Below are 17,168 nucleotides of genomic sequence, written 5' to 3'. Positions count from 1 at the left end.
TTGGGCTTCAACCTTTGGGCAAAATGCCTGTGGTCTCTGGAGATGCTGCTGCCCAGCCATGCAGTCATGCAGGGGAATGGGCTCAGTAGTTGCGGCATGCAGGCTCAGTAGTTGTGGCTCACGGGCTCTAGAGAGCAGGTTCAGTAGTTGTGGTGCACGGGCTTAGCTGCTCCGCGGCATGTGGGATCTTCCCACACCAGGGCTCGAACCCACGTCCCCTGCATTGGCAGGCAGATTCTTAACCACTGCACCACCAGGGAAGTCCCAGTAAGTGTTTAAGGATTGGCTAAAACGATCATGGATGAATCAGTCACAATAATGAACTAGTGTAAAATTACATGTGCAAAGAATTTTAAAAAATTAAATAAATGGGGCTTTTGGTTAAATATGACAGATTGAATATAAATATTTATCTCCTCTGCCTTTAGAACCCCACTAAAACAACTCAAAATGGTTTTGGTATTTTGTTGTTGTTTTTAGGCACAAACCTAGTCAAAGGGAATGGGAGAGAAAACAATGTCAACAAAATTCTAGAAGCTGAAAAGCAGAAAAACGAAGATTCAGGAAAACTGAATTCCCTAAATTGTGAAGGCAGAGAGGCCAAGGAACAATCTGATTTGAAAACTAATGTGGTGGTTTTAAAACATAGCCCCCAAATTCTTTGACACTCTTCCCAGTAAGAGATGGCATCTATGTCCTCTCTACTTGATCTGGAAGGATATGAGTTTTTCAATCAATAGAGAATAGCAGAAGTGATGCTGTAGGACTTTTGAAGCAGTTCATAAAAGACCATGCAGCCTCTGCCTGTTTCTCTTGGAATGCTTGCTCTCAGAGTGCTCCCTCTTGGACCCCAGCCATCACTCTGTTAGAGACCCAAATTACATGGAGAGACCATGTAGACAGTCCCAGCTGAGTCCTGCCTAACAGACTGAGTCCAGTTCAAATCTTTGCAGCCCAAGTACCAGATGAGCAATGAAACCATCTTGGAAGTAGATCTTCCAGCTTCAGCTGTTTCAATCTTCAGCTATTTGAGTCACATTTAGCCATCTGAGTCTGCCCAACTGAATTCCAGACATCATTGCCTGGCTTGCCCACATTCCTAACCCATGGACTCCATGAACCTGTTGAATGGTTTTAGTTTCATGCTATGAGGATTTGGGATGGTTTGTTACACAGCAATAGTAACTGATACAAACCATAAAACACCCCAGAGTCTCAGGAACTGACAGTACCAGATACCTTTCGAACCAGTTTGAAGGTAGAGCTTAAAACTGGATGATTTTGAGAATCTGTATGTTAAGCGTTTCAACTCCCAGCCAGTCTCTCTGACTCCATACTCTGCGGAAATTGTTCCTTCCCTTCCCCAACAGAAAACTGTGGGCTGGTCTCTTGGGGGTTTCTAGACTGAGGAACATCAAGCCTGGTTCTATCACACTGATAGCATACTGAAAACAAATTAAGTACACAGCAGGATGCTGATGCCTACTTCTCAGCCCTCTTTCCCCTTCAGCTCCCAGAAAATTGACTGCCAGTCTTAGACTCTCCAGAGAGAAGGCTGAAGATGATCAAACAACAAGAAAAAAATATTAAAGATAAATATTGGGGGTTCCCTTGTAAAACAGCCCGTTCAGATCACCCCCACAATGAAAGCCTGAGTTGACCCACCCACATCCACAGATTTTTCAAATAGCTTTTTCAGTCCTCCACTCTTAAACACAATCAAGACTTTAGAGAAACGTCTTTCAAATAAGAGACAAAGACCGAAACAAAGAGAATATAAGCAGCTTAGAGGAAACGGAGACAATTACAGGGAGAAGAAAATATTACTTAGAAACTATCATTAATATCTTTAGGGAGACATGGGAAGATATTGCACTGATGAGAAAAGAAAGTGCTATGATGAAAATGTATCACACAGTAAGAAACTCCTGGAAATTAAAAAATTTGCTAGCAGAAATTTTTTAAAATTAAAAAGGGCATTTGCAAGATAAATTCAAGGAAATGTCCCCAAAAGTAGGACAAAAAATGAGAAGATGGAAGCTGGGAGTGAAAAGCTAGGAAAATTAGAGAACTTGTTCAGGAAGTCCAACATCAAAATAAGAAGAGTTTTGAAAAAGAAAAGGCAGGGGGGAGGGAGGGAAGGAAACTGTGAAGGGAGTAATTCAAGAAAATGTCTCAGAAATATAGAACCTGAGATTTCAGATTGAAAGGTCCCGTTTAGTGTCTGGAACCATGGGAAAAACTGACCCATATCAACCCTCATCTTTGTAAAATTTCAAAACACTGGGGACAGAGGAAGTTTCAAACACTTCTAAGGAGGAAAGGAAGAAGGTCATAGGTAAAGGTCAGGGATAAGAATGGTTTTGAACTTCATCATATTGGAAGTTAGAGGACAATAGTAGAATGCCTTCAAAATTTGGAGGAGCAAATATCTCAACTTAGAATTTTATACCAAGACAAACTATCAGTCCAGGGTGAAGGTAAAAGTAAAGATATTTTCAGCTGTGCAGAGTCTCCGTAAAAGTATTCTACCATAAATGTGCTCCATCAGGCAAGGAAGAGAAAGGCAGGATGATAAGAAAGCAGAGCCTCCAACCCAGAACAGAATCAAGGAGAAGCTCCAGGATTAAGGTGAAGGGAAATTTCTGGCTAATAGCCATGAACTAGGTGTAGAGTGCAGCTGGTCTACATGAAGCCAATCAGAAAGCTTGCGGGGGGATATCTACAGAAATATAACTTAGTAGGATATCTGGTGTATTTGATTATATCTAGAAGAGAGGGATGCAAACGATGCTGGGGGATGGGTGGAGATTGGAGAAAAATTCGTGATACATAAATAGAAAACTACAGAATCAGAAAAATAAGATCATTACTAACTCCACGGAAAATCAAATATTGTAGAAGAAAATATATCACATGGCTTGGCTGTAAATAGTATCTGCATAGTCATAATAAAATAAGCTGAAAAATGGTCTAAACAGAAGTATGATATGGCTTGACTAGGACGGCAGGGGAAGGAATGTGTTTGAGGTGGGAGGCAGGGAAAGCTAATTCTTTTCTCCACGGTGGGAATGGATAATGCCTAAAACACACAAAAATCAGGAAATAGCAGTATAACTGTGTAATTTAGAAAGATGGAAATAAATATAAAAACTAACAGTTTAAAGACTGAAAATGGGTGCCTATGGGAATTAGGATTTGGGTTTGAGCATTTAGGGAGCTGTTGTTTCATAATAAACCTGTAGAACTAATTGATTATTTTAAAAAATTATTTAAAATGCATGCATATCTTTGATAAACGTAAAATCTAAATTAAAGAAAGAAAACCTTCATGTTGCACTAGCTGTGATATATACCCAGTGCTTCAGGAAGGGGGAGAAAGAAAGGAAAATATTCTATCACTTGATATTCTGTCTGATTCCTTCACTCTTTCCCTCCCCACCTTCCTCTCTCCCTCCCCTTCTCTTTTTCCGTTTATTTGCCTTGTTCTCCTCTCTTTTACCACCATAATTCTTTCTTAATTTCTCTTCAACTTTTCCCCTTTTTCCTCCTTTTCTCTCTTTCTGGCATGACATGTAGCCAAAATATCTTTATTATTATTACTTATTATATTTATTGAACATAATGTTTCCTGTTCTTAGTTCTTAATATTAAAAGCATGCGTGGAATGTTCTTTCTTTCCCCCAACCAGAGCATTCTAAGCAGCAAAATCAGTTTAAGTTACTTCTTAACAAGGTGGAGAAATTTTTTCATGTAAAGGCGCTCTTAGACTTGGGAGAGATGTCAGAGGTCCCTGGGTCCAACCGGTCACCTGGTTTAGGAGACCCTCTCTGCGGTACTTCTGTTCAGCACAGACTACCCAGGCTCTGATTAAACAATGTGAATTTTCAGTCATCAGCCAGGTCTTTCAGAGCCAGACAGCTCAGTTGTGAATAAGAGCTTCTAGATGTTGAATGGAAATCTGCCTCTTTCTCTAGGATTTAAAAAATAAAACCTAACACTGCTCCCCATGACAGCTCTTCATATATCATCTGTTGGCAGAAATCCCAACCCCATGAGTGATTTCTGCTCTGGGCTAAACACTACTCTTTCCTGTTGGTTTCTGGACCCTTCTCCACCCTACTCACACCCGTGGGCACCCTCTAAGCTGCAACTTACTCTTTCAGTCAGAGGCACCTAGAACTGAACATACTTCACCAGGTGTGAGCTCAGTGGTACAGACTGCAGGAGCTCTGTCACCTCCCTTTTTCTGCTCACCATGCTTCTGCTGATGCAGCCTAAGTTTTGAAATAGCTGAAGATCTATTTCCCTCAACTCTTGCTGACTTACATCACCCTCAAAGTCATTTAAAATCTTATCTTTTTCTCTTATGTGTTCCTGACAGGCCTGGTATCCCATATCCTGTATGTAAACAGATGAGTTTTTCCAGCATTGCTGTCTATGTCACATTTATCCCACTAAATCTCTTCTCCCAAGTTTTGGCCCCAATTTTCACCCTGTTTTGAGAAGCTCCTTATGATTCACTTGAATGAACATGTTTCGCTCCCAATTACAAACTGCTCACGTTAAAATTACTTCATCACCCAATTCCCAAACAAAATTTACATCACCTCAGCTCCAAGACAGATCCCCTTCAAGCCCCTCACTGTATGACCCACGTTGGATCCCCTGGGCCGTTGAGTTTGACAATAGGAGGAAGTCCAGGCCAGCCCTCCTCTTGGGTCTCTGGCCTGTGCCTATTACGGGGAGTGGGATTCATGGCCTTTACTGCCTACAACCCTGGACCAGTGTCAGAAAACTTGAGCTGTCTCCTGTAATCCGTCATCCGTCCCCACACCTTCTGGGAAATGAATGAAAATGAGCCGAGCACGTGGGGACAGATCAGATGGTTGGGTGGGTTCCATACTGGACGCGGAGCAGGGAACCCCGCGAGGTGGAGGCCCCTGCTCCCGCTGCCTCGGACTCCGTGCCAGCTGTCAGCAGCTGGACACTAGCGAGAGAGCCACGTCACAGTGACTACTCCATCCGTCAGGGGCTGTCAACTCTGAAAAATGAACACAATGGCTAACATTTGCGAAGTGCTTTGAGCTTTCAGCATTGCTCTCCCTTGTAATAACCCTTGAGACGGGAAGGCCTGGGAGTAGCAACCCAGTGTGACCGATGAGGAAACCAAGATTTGAAGAGGTTCGGAGATTTGCCCACAGCCCCAGCGCCCGGGAGGGTGGAGCTGGAGGCAAGGTTGGGCATCCTGCCTGCAGTGTTCTCACCACAGGGTGTCTCTGAAGCCAACTGTCAGGTCATCCGTTCGTAAGTGTTGACCTACCAACTGCGCTGGGCCTACTGCTGGGCTAGATGCTGGAGGGGGTACACAGAAGAGTATGACATGTGAACCCTGACCTCCACGAGCTCAGAGCAAGCTATGGTACTTCGTTCAGGCACCTGAGCAGGTGGGGCAGCCTCTGAGCACAAGAGCCATGGAGAGAAGAGGAGGCCCGCTGGCTGCAGGATGCTGCAGAAGAGGGGCAGGGCATGGGCTGGTCCTGCAGGGTGAGCTGTGTTGGAAAGTCTGGGGAGATGGGGGTGGGGGCCAGGTAGTGGGTGGGTGTGAGTGGGGAGGGGAGGGGTGAGAAGGGACCAGCCTAGCAGGGGTCAAGGTGAAGAAAACAGGATGGAGAGGGTGAGCCGGTGGCAGACATTGGCCTTGAGCAAGGAGGTGAAACCCACGCTTTAGGCGTCCAGCTCACGAACATTTATGGGGCTGTGCTGCAGCCTGGGGTGGCAGTAACAAGAAGGACGTGGTCCCTCCTTCAGGAAGGTGACAGGCAGGATTATCTTACATCCTCGCAGGATGAACGCCTCCTCCCCACACGCCAGTAACACGAGACATCTTCTACTGTTTGGCACTCAAAGGAATGAGACTTACAATTTTCTAAAATTTGTTTTGGTTTAATTGTACACAAGGTCTTTTTACTATTATAGCTCAGAATTTCCTTTAGCCTGCGCTGTAGAACACCAGCCCTGTTCTCTGTGTGCACTTAAAAAGGGAGAAAACTTAATACTCCATCCCCCTCTTGGAGAGGCACCATGCTCAATAGCATCTTAAAGGCTCTGATAAGTCCTGCAATAAAAGGACACTTTTGTTTTGATCAGAGAACCCTTTTTCAAGGGACTCCTACAAACATCTCATGACACTAGTGGGCTCACAGTCACTGTCTCATCCCATCCGATCCTCAGAACTACCCTGTGGGAAGGGGTTATTATCTTTATGTCCAGTGAGAATGCTGAGACTAAGAACTTAGTGCTTTGCCCAAGGACATGCAAGTAGGAATCCTCAGATTAAGGTCTGGACTCAACACTATGAGTCTATGGCTTTGTCCGAATTCAGGCGTACAGTGCCTGAATCATCTTTTTTTCTTTTTTAATTATTTTATTTTATTTATTTTTGGCTGCGTTGGGTCTTCGTTGCTGTGCATGGGCTTTTCTCTGGTTGCGGCAAGCGGGCTTCAGCAGTTGTGGCTTGTGGGCTCCGTTGCTCCACGGCATGTGGGATCTTCCCGGACCAGGGCTCGAACCCGTGTCCCCTGCATTGGCAGGCGGATTCTTAGCCACTGTGCCACCAGGGAAGCCCTGAATCATCTTTTGAAGACAATTATTGTATTTTTCCTAATTAACAGAGTATACATACTCACTTGGGGGTGGGGTGGATATAGAAAGTTATGGAGGAGGAAATAAAATTCACTAGGAATGACTTAAAGCTGATCAGACATAAATTCTCCAGAGGCCTGGGCTGTTCTGATTCAGAAGCCCCTTTCCTTGGGTACATTCTTCCTCCCCTCACATTTAGCTCTTATTGGCAGGGGGCGATGGGGCTAGTGGCTGGAGGTGGTTGATGGATTTCAGTTAAGATCAGATGGGTGCTGTGAGATAAACAATAAGATGACAAGCCAGAAAGCATTTATGTTATTGATCAAACTAACTTGTATAAAACCACACAAGCCAAATTCCTACATCATTTCATGTGTACAATAACTACTTTTTACCAAAAATCTCCTGAACAAGACCTAAACTGACGAAATTCACTGTATAATTCTACAATAGTTACTTTTTTAAAACGGTGAATGTAAATTCTGGGTTTTGAGAGATTATGTACTTTTCACCAGGACATTCCTATGAAGCCTACAACGACAGAAAAAGATAAACACTGGTTTGTGAACCATGGACAAAAATTGTTTTTTAATATTTATATTTCACCCGAACCAGATTAAAAACAAATGATGAAGAAAAGACTAAAAGTACAAATTAATGAAGAATATATTTTTGTAGAGCAGGCCACTAATAAAGAAATAACAAGATACCTAGATCATCACATTCATGGAGACAAAGTATATGGGAGCTCCCAGGGGCTGGGGGAAGGGAGTGGGGGGTTATTATTTGATGGGTATGGAGTTTCCATTTTTCAAGATAAAACAGTTCAGGAGAAGGGTCACACAACACTTTGAACTATATACTTAACTACTGAACTATATACTTAAAAATAGTCAAGGTGGTGTATTTAATGTTTTGTGTATTTCAGCACAATTAAAAATTTTTAATTTTAAAAATAAAAATAAATTAGGAGTTTGGGATTAACAAATACACATTACTATATATAAAATAGATAAATAACAAGGACCTACTGTATAGCACAGGGAACTATATTCAATATCTTGTAATGACCTATAATGGAAAAGAATTTGAAAAAGAATACATATATATACAAATATATATGTGTGTGTATGTATATATATATATAAATAACTGGATCACTTTGCTGTACACCTGAAACTAACACAACATTGTAAATCAACCATACTTCAATTAAAAAAATAAATAAATAGCAAATTATAGTGAAGATATATGTAAAAAAAACACTAAATATATGATATGGACCTTTGTGCTTGCTGGAAAAAGAGGATGATGTGAGAAGGGCAATGGCCTGGGCCTTCCCACTGTGCTCAGAATAATCCAGGTCCTTCCTCCTGTGTTCTCTGTGCTCGGCCTCGCAGGCCTCCTGTCTGCCCCCCTAGCTTGTCCACTTTGTCTCCACACTGGGGTCTATGAATCTACTTGCTCCCTGTGCGTAGAACGCTCTTAACCCAGATCTTCACACAACACATATCTGTGCAGCACTTGCTGTGTGCCAGGCACTGGTGTAGGCATTTGGGATGCATGAGTGAGTTGCCTTCACAGAGCTGGGCTTCTACAGGCCATAAACAATATAGTAGTAATCATTTGCAAGCATAGCGAATTATGTGGTAACTTAAGTCTATTGGGATAATGGGAAAAAAAGACCATAAGTGGAGCAGGGTAAGGAGAATCTCCAGGCAGGTCCTGGAGAGCGACTTTAAACAAAATTCTTAGGGTCAGCTCCACTGAGAAGGTGACATTTGAGAAAAGACTGGAAGGAGGCAAGATTTCACCCTGCAAACATGTGGGGGAACCACTCCCGGCAGATGGAACAGTCAACACAAATTCATCAGGCAGGGACGGAGACGCACAGACAGCTGGGAATTCAGGTCCAGAGATCAGGTAAAAAAATCAAACTAAGTAAGTATAGTTACAGGAGCTCAACTTCACTGGTTGTCAAGGAAATGTAAATTAAAACCACAGTATGATGACTCCACAAAAGATAAACATCACTAACACAGGCCAGGACGTGGAGCAACTGGAACCCTCATGCTTTGCTGGAGGAAGGTAAACTGGTACAATCACTCTGCAAAATTCTTGGGCAATATCTACTGAAGCTGAACCCAGGCCACCCTAGGACCCAGCAATTCCCTTCCAAGGTATATACCCAACAGAAATGCACCCATTTGCTCACCAGGAGACATGCACTGAATGATCATAGCGGCACTCTTTACAACAGTCGAAACCTGGAACCTACCCAAATGGCCATCCACAGTAGAAAGGAAATTCACACAATGGAGTACTTATAGCAGCGAGAACGAACGGACTACTGCTAAGCACGAGGGAACAATCTCAGACATGATGTTGAAGCCAGACACGCAGTGAATGATTCCATGGACATGAAGTTCAAAAACAGGCAAAACCATCTGTGGTGATGGAATATGGGATAGTGGTTATCTGGTTCGGGGGCATCAGGGACCAGATGGGGCACGAGGGGAGCTTCTGAGGTGCTTGGAATGTTCTGCTCTACACTCAGGTGCTGGATTCTATTCAGTTTGTGAAGAATGTACAGATTGGATTATGATTTGTCCATTTTTCCTTAGATATGTTAAACTTTTTAGACGTTTTTTTCCCCATGTTTCATTTTAGAGTTTTATTTTGGTTGCCTGGGGACTTTAAAAAAAATTCTGTGTCTTCTTCATCTCAGTCATATATATATATATATATATATATATATATATCTCCCTGAGATTACAAAAGGAAGTTAAAAAAAAGATTCTTGTTGGGGGAAAAAAGAGCCTTTTGGGGGAAAATCCTGGCCTGAGGATGAAGGTTTGAGATTCATCCAACGTGAAGCCACGAGGAGCCCCTTGAGGGGTGCTGGGCTGTGACTCTCTGCTCTCATACCTTCTCTCCCCCTGGACCGAGATCCTGAAGGACAGGGGCTGGGTCTAATTCATGTTTGTAGAAATATTTGGAATACATTGCATGAAGGTTATGTAACAGATGTTTGTTGAGTGAATAACTGAATGTATGGAAGGAATCCCTGCAGATGTAGAGGCTCTAGAGGTAGAGGACAGCTGTGAAAGTTGCCTCCAAGAGCCCAGCGTCGTGACCTTCAGTTTCAGCATTGCTGGGTTTCTCCATATGAAAACTGAGGATGATAACTCTCTCCCCATCTCCGCCCTAGACAGTTGTTGGGACAATCAAATGAAATCATTCAAAGAAAGCAGGACGCCCTTGAGCACACTGATGTGCCTCATTGGCTTCCACATCCATAGAGGCAGCTACTGCAGAAGTTTGTTCTACTCTCCTTCAGTGTAATCACAGTTTCATAATACCATCTGGTGGAAAATGCCTATTATAAATGCTTTCTGCCATTGAGTGGGGGGCTTTTTGGACCATGCTGATTTCAGGTGACAAGAAGGTATCATCGGAGCTATGAGCTGCCAGCACGACTCTCATCCACTAGAAGACATACCTCCCAGGTCGTTCCTATACTTTGCTATCAAATGTCTCCTCGCCTGTTTGGGCAGCTTTATTCATGACAGACAAAGATTGGAAACAACCCAAATGCCTATCAAAAGGAGAACGGATAAACAAGTTGTGCTCTACGCATATGATGGAGTATTACTCAGCCAAAAGGAAAATACAAAGAACAAACTACCGCTATGTGCACTGATGTGGACAAATCTTATCACTATAAGAAGTGAAATAAATCAGGCATTAATGAGAGAAAGTCATGTCCTTTGCCTGAAGCTACTGAGTTTAAAAGGCTAAGCTTTATTCCTCCTGCAATTTTAGAGTTTAATAGTTCTGTACCCACTCGTGGGTCTCACGTGCAGAGAACGAGACCCCTCCATGTCTGTATCATCAATTACCAATGGTAAGGAGAGGCTCAGCCAATAGCCTGGGCTGCCTTTGAGTCCCCATCCTTCCTTTCCCCTACGGGCAGGGCACACCAGTATAGGAGTGTTAAAAAAAATGCCTTGTACCCTCCTACACTGTTGGTAGGAATGTAAATTGGTGCAGCCACTACGTAGAACAGTAAGGAGGCTCCTTAAAAAACTAAAAATATAGTTACCATATGATCCAGCAATCTTACTCCTGGGCATATATTCAGAAAAAGCAAAAACTCTAATTCAAAAAGGTACAAGCACCCCAGGGCTACCCTGGTGGCGCAGTGGTTGAGAGTCCACCTGCCGATGCAGGGGACACAGGTTCGTGCCCCGGTCTGGGAAGATCCCACATGCCGCGGAGCGGCTGGGCCCGTGAGCCATGGCCGCTGAGCCTGCGCGTCTGGAGCCTGTGCTCCGCAATGGGAGAGGCCACAGCAGTGAGAGGCCCGCGTAGCGCAAAAAAAAAAAAAAAACAAAAAACAAACAAACTAAAAGGTACAAGCACCCCAATGTTCACAGCAACACTATTTACAATAGCCAAGATATGGAAACAATTTAAATGTCCATCGACGGATGAATGGATAAAGAAGTTGCGGTACATATATACAATGAAATATTACTCCGACATAAAAATGAATGAAATAATGCCATTTGCAGCAACATGGATAGGCCTAGAGATTATCATACTTCATACTAAGTGAAGTAAGTCAGAAAGAAAGACAAATACCGTATGATATCACTTATGTGTGGAATCTAAAATATGACACAAATGAACTTATTTACGAAATAGAAGCAGATTCACAGACATAGAAAACAGGTTTATGGTTACCAAAGGGGAAAGGAGGTGGGGGAGGGATAAATTAGGAATTTGGGATTAGCAGATACACACTACTGTATATAAAACAGATAACCAACAAGGACCTACTGTATAGCACAGGGAACTCTATGCAACATCTTGTAATAATGTATAATGGAAAAGAATCTGAAAAAGAATATATATGTATGTATAAATGAATCACTTTGCTGTATACCTGAAACCTTGTAAATCAGCTATATTCCAAAAAAAAAAAAAAGGCCTTGCTTCACATAAGTGGGACATCACCAGGGTCTCACCAACCACGGCATTTATTGTTAATATATACGTCTCCACCGTGAGATCGCTGGACGTAACGTTTTGAGCACATTTCCTGCTATTTGTAAGATTACATTCCCAGGAATACTGGTGACTTGATGGGTGACTAAAACACACTCTTTTTCATCAGAGGCAGTTAGGGGAGTTGTTCGGGGCACAGACTACAGTCAAACTGCCTGGAGTGGAATCTAGCTCTGCCACTTACAGGCTTCTTGACCTTGGACATATTGCTTAGTTCTTCTGTCTCAATAAAGTGGGAATAATAGCAGTACCTACCTCATAGGGCTATTGTCAAGGTTAAATGAGTTAATATATGAAAAGCACTTGGAATTACCTAGCACGGCATATATATTACGAAGGGTTTTTTTCTCACCTCTTCCTCCCCGCTCCCCTCCCCTCCTTCTTCCTCTTCCTTCTCCAATTATTATTATTATCATCATCATTATGATATAATTACTGGGGTTTTTTTCCCTGTAAAACGGAGTCTTGGAGCCTCACATTGTAGCTGCCTGCCAGGGACGGTCAGAAGGCGCAGTCACTGCAAATAACTAAGACATTTGCGACTCAGCTGTGGTTTGCTGGTTGCACAGTGGGGAGAGCTGAGCCTTGGCAAACTATTCTCCTGTACGAGGTCTGACCCTCAGGGGTTAAGGCTGAGCTTGTAAGCAAGAAATGGGAGCGTGTTTGTGAATGTCACCTCAGAGCTCTGTCCCCCAGGCAGAGCTGCCATCACCACCTCAACCTGAAGGTAATTACCCTCTTAACATTTTGGTGAAATCTCCTTTTTTACACATCTTCAGTTATGCTTAGGTTTACGCTAGGTTTACAGTTATCTGTGCCCAAGCCCACTTCTCAGCCTGGACTGCAACCCCCTGCGGCCGGCGGTGTCCTCTCACTCACCTCTGTATCCTGACCTTTGCGCGGTGTCAGTGCTCCAGAAATGCTGGCTTCCTTACTGAGTTGCATTGAACTTGACTTTGGGAAGTTCCTTCAGCACTCCCAGAACCCTCTTCTGAATCAGGCAATCCGTGTCCTTTACGGGTGGATGTGCCTCCAGGAAAACACATAAAGTAATTCTAAGCTAAGTTCGGTGAATGAACCGAGCAATGCCAATTCCGTCCTATGAATAAATTTACAAGGCTGGTTTTCTTGCGCGGCTCATAAGCCAGGTCTAGCTGCCATTCCGCTAGAAGCGTTCCAAAAATACCTTGAGCAGGGCCTTTAGAACAAGCGGGTGGAGTCCCCAAGACCAAGGCTGCTCTGGATCCAGCGGGTGTTCCTGCGTGGGGCTGTAATGCTCAAATTGGCCACTAGAGGGAGACGCGTTCCAGACCCCATAGGAGCCTCGCAACTGCTCCAAGAACTTTATAAAGCCCGGCGGCCAGAGCAGCTGCAGTTCACAGCTCAGACAGTATCTAGCAGAGACGCTGGTGCCTCCACAGAACATCTCCCGAGCGCTGCCCAAGGCTGACCGAGGCGGGGCACCAAGACAGGGACTCCCACATGGGCACAAGGTTGAGTCTTGCCTCCTGACCTGATCCTCCTGGAGAAGTGACCCCTGAGACCCTGGGCACCGTGCAGCCTCTTTCTATGACTCCATCTGGATTTGGCTGGCAGTGGGAACGAGCTCTGAGGGGCTGCCTGGGTCTCGGGGTGGTGGCAGCAGCCAGCTCTCCAGCCACCATGGCCAATGCCAGGAACTGAGGGGACGGTCGCTGCAGCCTCACGGGGAGCCCTCAGGTGAGTCTTGGGGCTGACTGTCCTAGCACCTGGGCACAGCTTTCTAAAGGCAGCCAGGGGACACGGGGCGCTGGGTTTGAGCATCCCCAGGATGTGGAGCGTGGAGGTGCTAGTGCTGGGTGGGAAAGTCCTAGCTGTCAGCTTGGGGCACCTGCTGGGCCCTCATCCAGATGCCTGGGCTGGTGGGTGTGAGCCCTCATTTGGGAGCCAGAGGAAGCGATCGCTTTAGTGGCAACTCTGCCAGCCTCATGTCACAGCTCCACAGCCTATTCAGGGGGCAGATGGGACAGGTGACAGTCCCTTTACGTGTGTGTGTGTGTGTGTGTGCCTGCAGGTGTGTCCAGTGGTGGAGCGTATGAAGGCAGAGCTTACTTATAAACCATCTGTGCCTCTCCAGCTCTGGGTTATGATTTAGGTGAACTAAGTACCGTTAGAGGAGGAAAGGGCTTAAAACTGACTTAGCGATTCTGTCTCCAGAGAGGGCCACATGCAGGGTGATCTCTATTTAGTTTTGATGAGTTACGAGCCCTGTAGAGTTAGACGCTGGAACCCAGCAAGGCTTGGGCCACCCCCTCAGCAGGCAGAATTGATTGCGTCCTGCTGCTGCCCAGAGGGGTACTTGGAGGACCAGGCTCCAGCTCTCAGCTCTGGTCTGCATTTGTGATTGCCTTTCGCAAAGGGATCCAACTGGCATTGTTTCTGGGACTGACTAGGCAGGAGGGTGGCCTCAGGAGACCAGGGACCCCTGTACCTGGCTGCTTGGCAGGATCAGAAAATGCTGAGGAGCTGTTGGTTCTCACCAGACTCCACCACGGACTCCCTGCATGCCCCTGTCCATGCAGCCCTCCCACATGCCCTGCCCCACACGAGGCTCGCTGGGACCAAGTGGCTAGCAGGTGTGTTCTTCCCATCACAGAGGTGATGGCCTGAGGCTGAACGAGCTCAGCTGATTGGGCCAAGTTCCCCAGGGATAAGAAGTGGAGCTGGGATGGGACCCCGTGTCCTCTGAGCCCACACTCCCCACAGGTCCCTTTGGTGTCTCCACCCTGCCCGTGTTTCTGTGGCTCTGGTCCCCTCCCTTCTGGCTCTCCTGGCTCCAGGTCACCTAACCTGGCCCTCTTCACTGCATCACTTTGGGCCCGAAAGGGGGCCACCAAAAGGGACTGACACACGCTTCCCGGACAGAGCAACTTCGCGCTAAGCCAGTGCCCTGGGTGGGAAGCCTCACCCTCTCTGACACCCATCGGTTCTTCCCCTCTGGGCCTCGGTTGGCTTACCTTTAGAATGGGAATATGATAGACCGATGCCACCTGCCTCCCTCACGGGGCTCCTGGGAAGCAGAGAGGTCCCAAAGGCAAAGGGTCTGCACTGCGGGGGCCGCACGCACACGGGTGCGGGGCTGGGAGGTATTGCTGTGTCGTCACCCCACTTGGCAATTAGTTGCACAGGCTTGGCCCAAAGGCTATAAGACCAATGCCGGGAAGGTCCAAATTCCTGCCCCCCATTCCCCAAGAAAGAAAAGCAGCCCCAGATAAAACCTGGGGCAGACAGAACATTCTTAGGTTTCATTCCCAAGGAGCAAACATTAGCAGCGCCGGCTGAACACTGCCAATCTCATGGCACGGCATCTGGCCTCCAGCTCAGCCCCTTTCCCAGCAGGCTCCCCAGGGCTCCACCAGCTGAGGGGTCCGGAGGGGCAGGGGAGGGGCTGCGCTACAGACACACTCCAGATAATGTGCTGCGCATTCCAGCTCTGATCCGGGAGCCGATGGGCAGACAGGAAAGCTGGTCCAAGCCCGGCTCCACACCTCCACCCCTGGTTCTCGGAGACCCCACGGGCTCTGGACGGCAGCTGCGGTTGCCTTTGGCAGAGAGAGGGTTCTCTCTCTCAGAGGAGACACCGGCCTCCTGCTTTGCAGCTCCCCAGGACTGAGGCCAGAGGGCGGGGTGCCGCACGAGCGCTTGGGAAACGAGGGAGGGTCCCCTGTAGCTTAGCAGCAGTGGAGCTGCCCAGGGCCGCACCTAGAGGCCCTCCCTGGGTGGAGGACTTAGACGGAGGGCCAGCATCAGGGGACTCGCAAACTGGACACAACTGCAGCCCGGAGAAGCGGGGCTGGGAGCCGTCTCTCCAAGAACCCCGGAGGGCAGGGAAGAGAGATGCCGGCAGGGCTGCAGGCTCCCCTCTACCCTTCCCTCCCACTGGCTGGAGGAAAGGCCCACAGGGCCTGGGAACACCCTGAGTGTGTGTGCCTGCGTGTGTGTGTGTGTGTGCATGCGTGACCGTGTGTGCGGGGCAGATGGCATCTCATTACTTGAAGAGCAGAAGCCCCAGCCATCCCTCCTGGGCCAGCGGAAGGACAGGTGGATGGCAACTGGTCAGCTCTGGCCTCCTGTCAGCCCTGAGGTCAGAGGTCTCTGGAGAGAAAAGTCAGGTTGTGAAAATAGGGGATTTGTGTTTGCTGTGCCCGGCAAGGGGGTCTGGCCATCGTCCCTGTTTATTGGAACAGGGTGGGTGCCTCTTTTCCCTTCAGTCAGTGGCCACTGTCCCCCCATTGCCACCTGCCAGGCCCTGTCCCCTTCTCACAGTGGTAGACGCCTGGCTAGGCTCTCTGGGCCTCAGGGTTGAGTTAGCTTCACGCTGGGCCTGGGACCCCCCCATCCTCCCCGGGGGGCTTTTATCTTCCAAAGAATTCACTTTTTAAAAGCGAATTTTGGGGTTCGATATCCAGATAGTCAAAGAGCATCAGAACCGAAAGTCAACATAAATCAGTGGCTGGAACTGAGCAGAAAGTGGAGAGTCATTTGCAAAATCACGAGCGTATGTGTGGGGAAAGGATATCGAGTATTTTAGGTAAATAAATACTTTGTGATCTGGCTCTGCAAATGATTTCTTCTTCTTGCACAAAGAATGCAAACGTATCATAGAAAACCCAGAAAATCCAGCGAACAAAAAGAAGCACAAATCCCCACAATCCCACCCAGAGTCCCGTAATACACGTCTCACCCAGGGAAACCCAGAACATCTCTGAATAGCATCTTTCCCGTCACGTACTTGGGACATGTGTAGATATTACAAAATGGGATCACGTCGTGCACACTTGTGTAAACGGGGCTGGTTCATTTCAAAGAGCATACACAGCATTTCCCCATGTGGATGGGACATTCTAGAAATTCCATGGGGTCCTCCCCAAGCCCCAGCGATCCAGCCTCAGGAGGCCATCGGACACCAGGGCCCTCCCCAGTCTAAGGCTGCCCAGACCTTAGTGTCTGGGGGACCTCACTGAGGCCACCTGCCCCTTGGGCTCCCATGGGGGTGAATCCCTGCTATGGTCCCCTGAACCCAGCCCTTCTGACCATGCCACCTTGGCCAGGTTTGGGAGCAGTTCTGGTCTTAGCTCTGTTGACTGGTGGTCTCTGTACCCCCACTTTATGTCTAGTTTCTCTCCATTTCCAACACAGAGCAGAAGCCCAAGTCTCCCTGATGTGCCCGGGACTCCAGAATCTTGGAAACTCCTCTGCTTGGGTCAAGAGGGTTGGCTTCTCCCAGCCCCACCCAGCATGGCCCTTGGTGTCCCCCAGCGCAGGGCTCCAGCCCCACCAAGACCTATGAAAGGGAGGGGACGGATCCCATGGTCAGAAAGGTCCAAAGGGCCTTGGCCTCCCCAAGCCAAGGAAGTTGAGGAGGGGGAATTTGGGTCCTAAGGATCCGGTGACTGATGCCTGCTGATGAG

General features: G+C 46.9%; 1 protein-coding gene across 1 annotated transcript in view; it reads left to right on the top strand.

Annotated features, from left to right (window-relative positions):
• The first annotated feature begins 13,131 nt into the window (after nt 1-13,131).
• The window catches only part of SCARA5 (scavenger receptor class A member 5), a 116,950-nt gene continuing 112,913 nt past the window's right edge, over nt 13,132-17,168 (top strand). The window contains exon 1 of the mRNA XM_027087879.1: nt 13,132-13,437. The gene's annotated coding sequence lies outside the window, so the exon portion shown is untranslated. The remainder of the gene's footprint in view (nt 13,438-17,168) is intronic.

This window comes from Aethalodelphis obliquidens, unplaced genomic scaffold, assembly GCF_003676395.1.
Source record: "Aethalodelphis obliquidens isolate GAN/ISIS:26980383/991018 unplaced genomic scaffold, ASM367639v1 scaffold61, whole genome shotgun sequence".
Lineage (NCBI taxonomy): Eukaryota > Metazoa > Chordata > Mammalia > Artiodactyla > Delphinidae > Aethalodelphis > Aethalodelphis obliquidens.
This window is presented reverse-complemented; position numbering and strand designations above follow the sequence as displayed.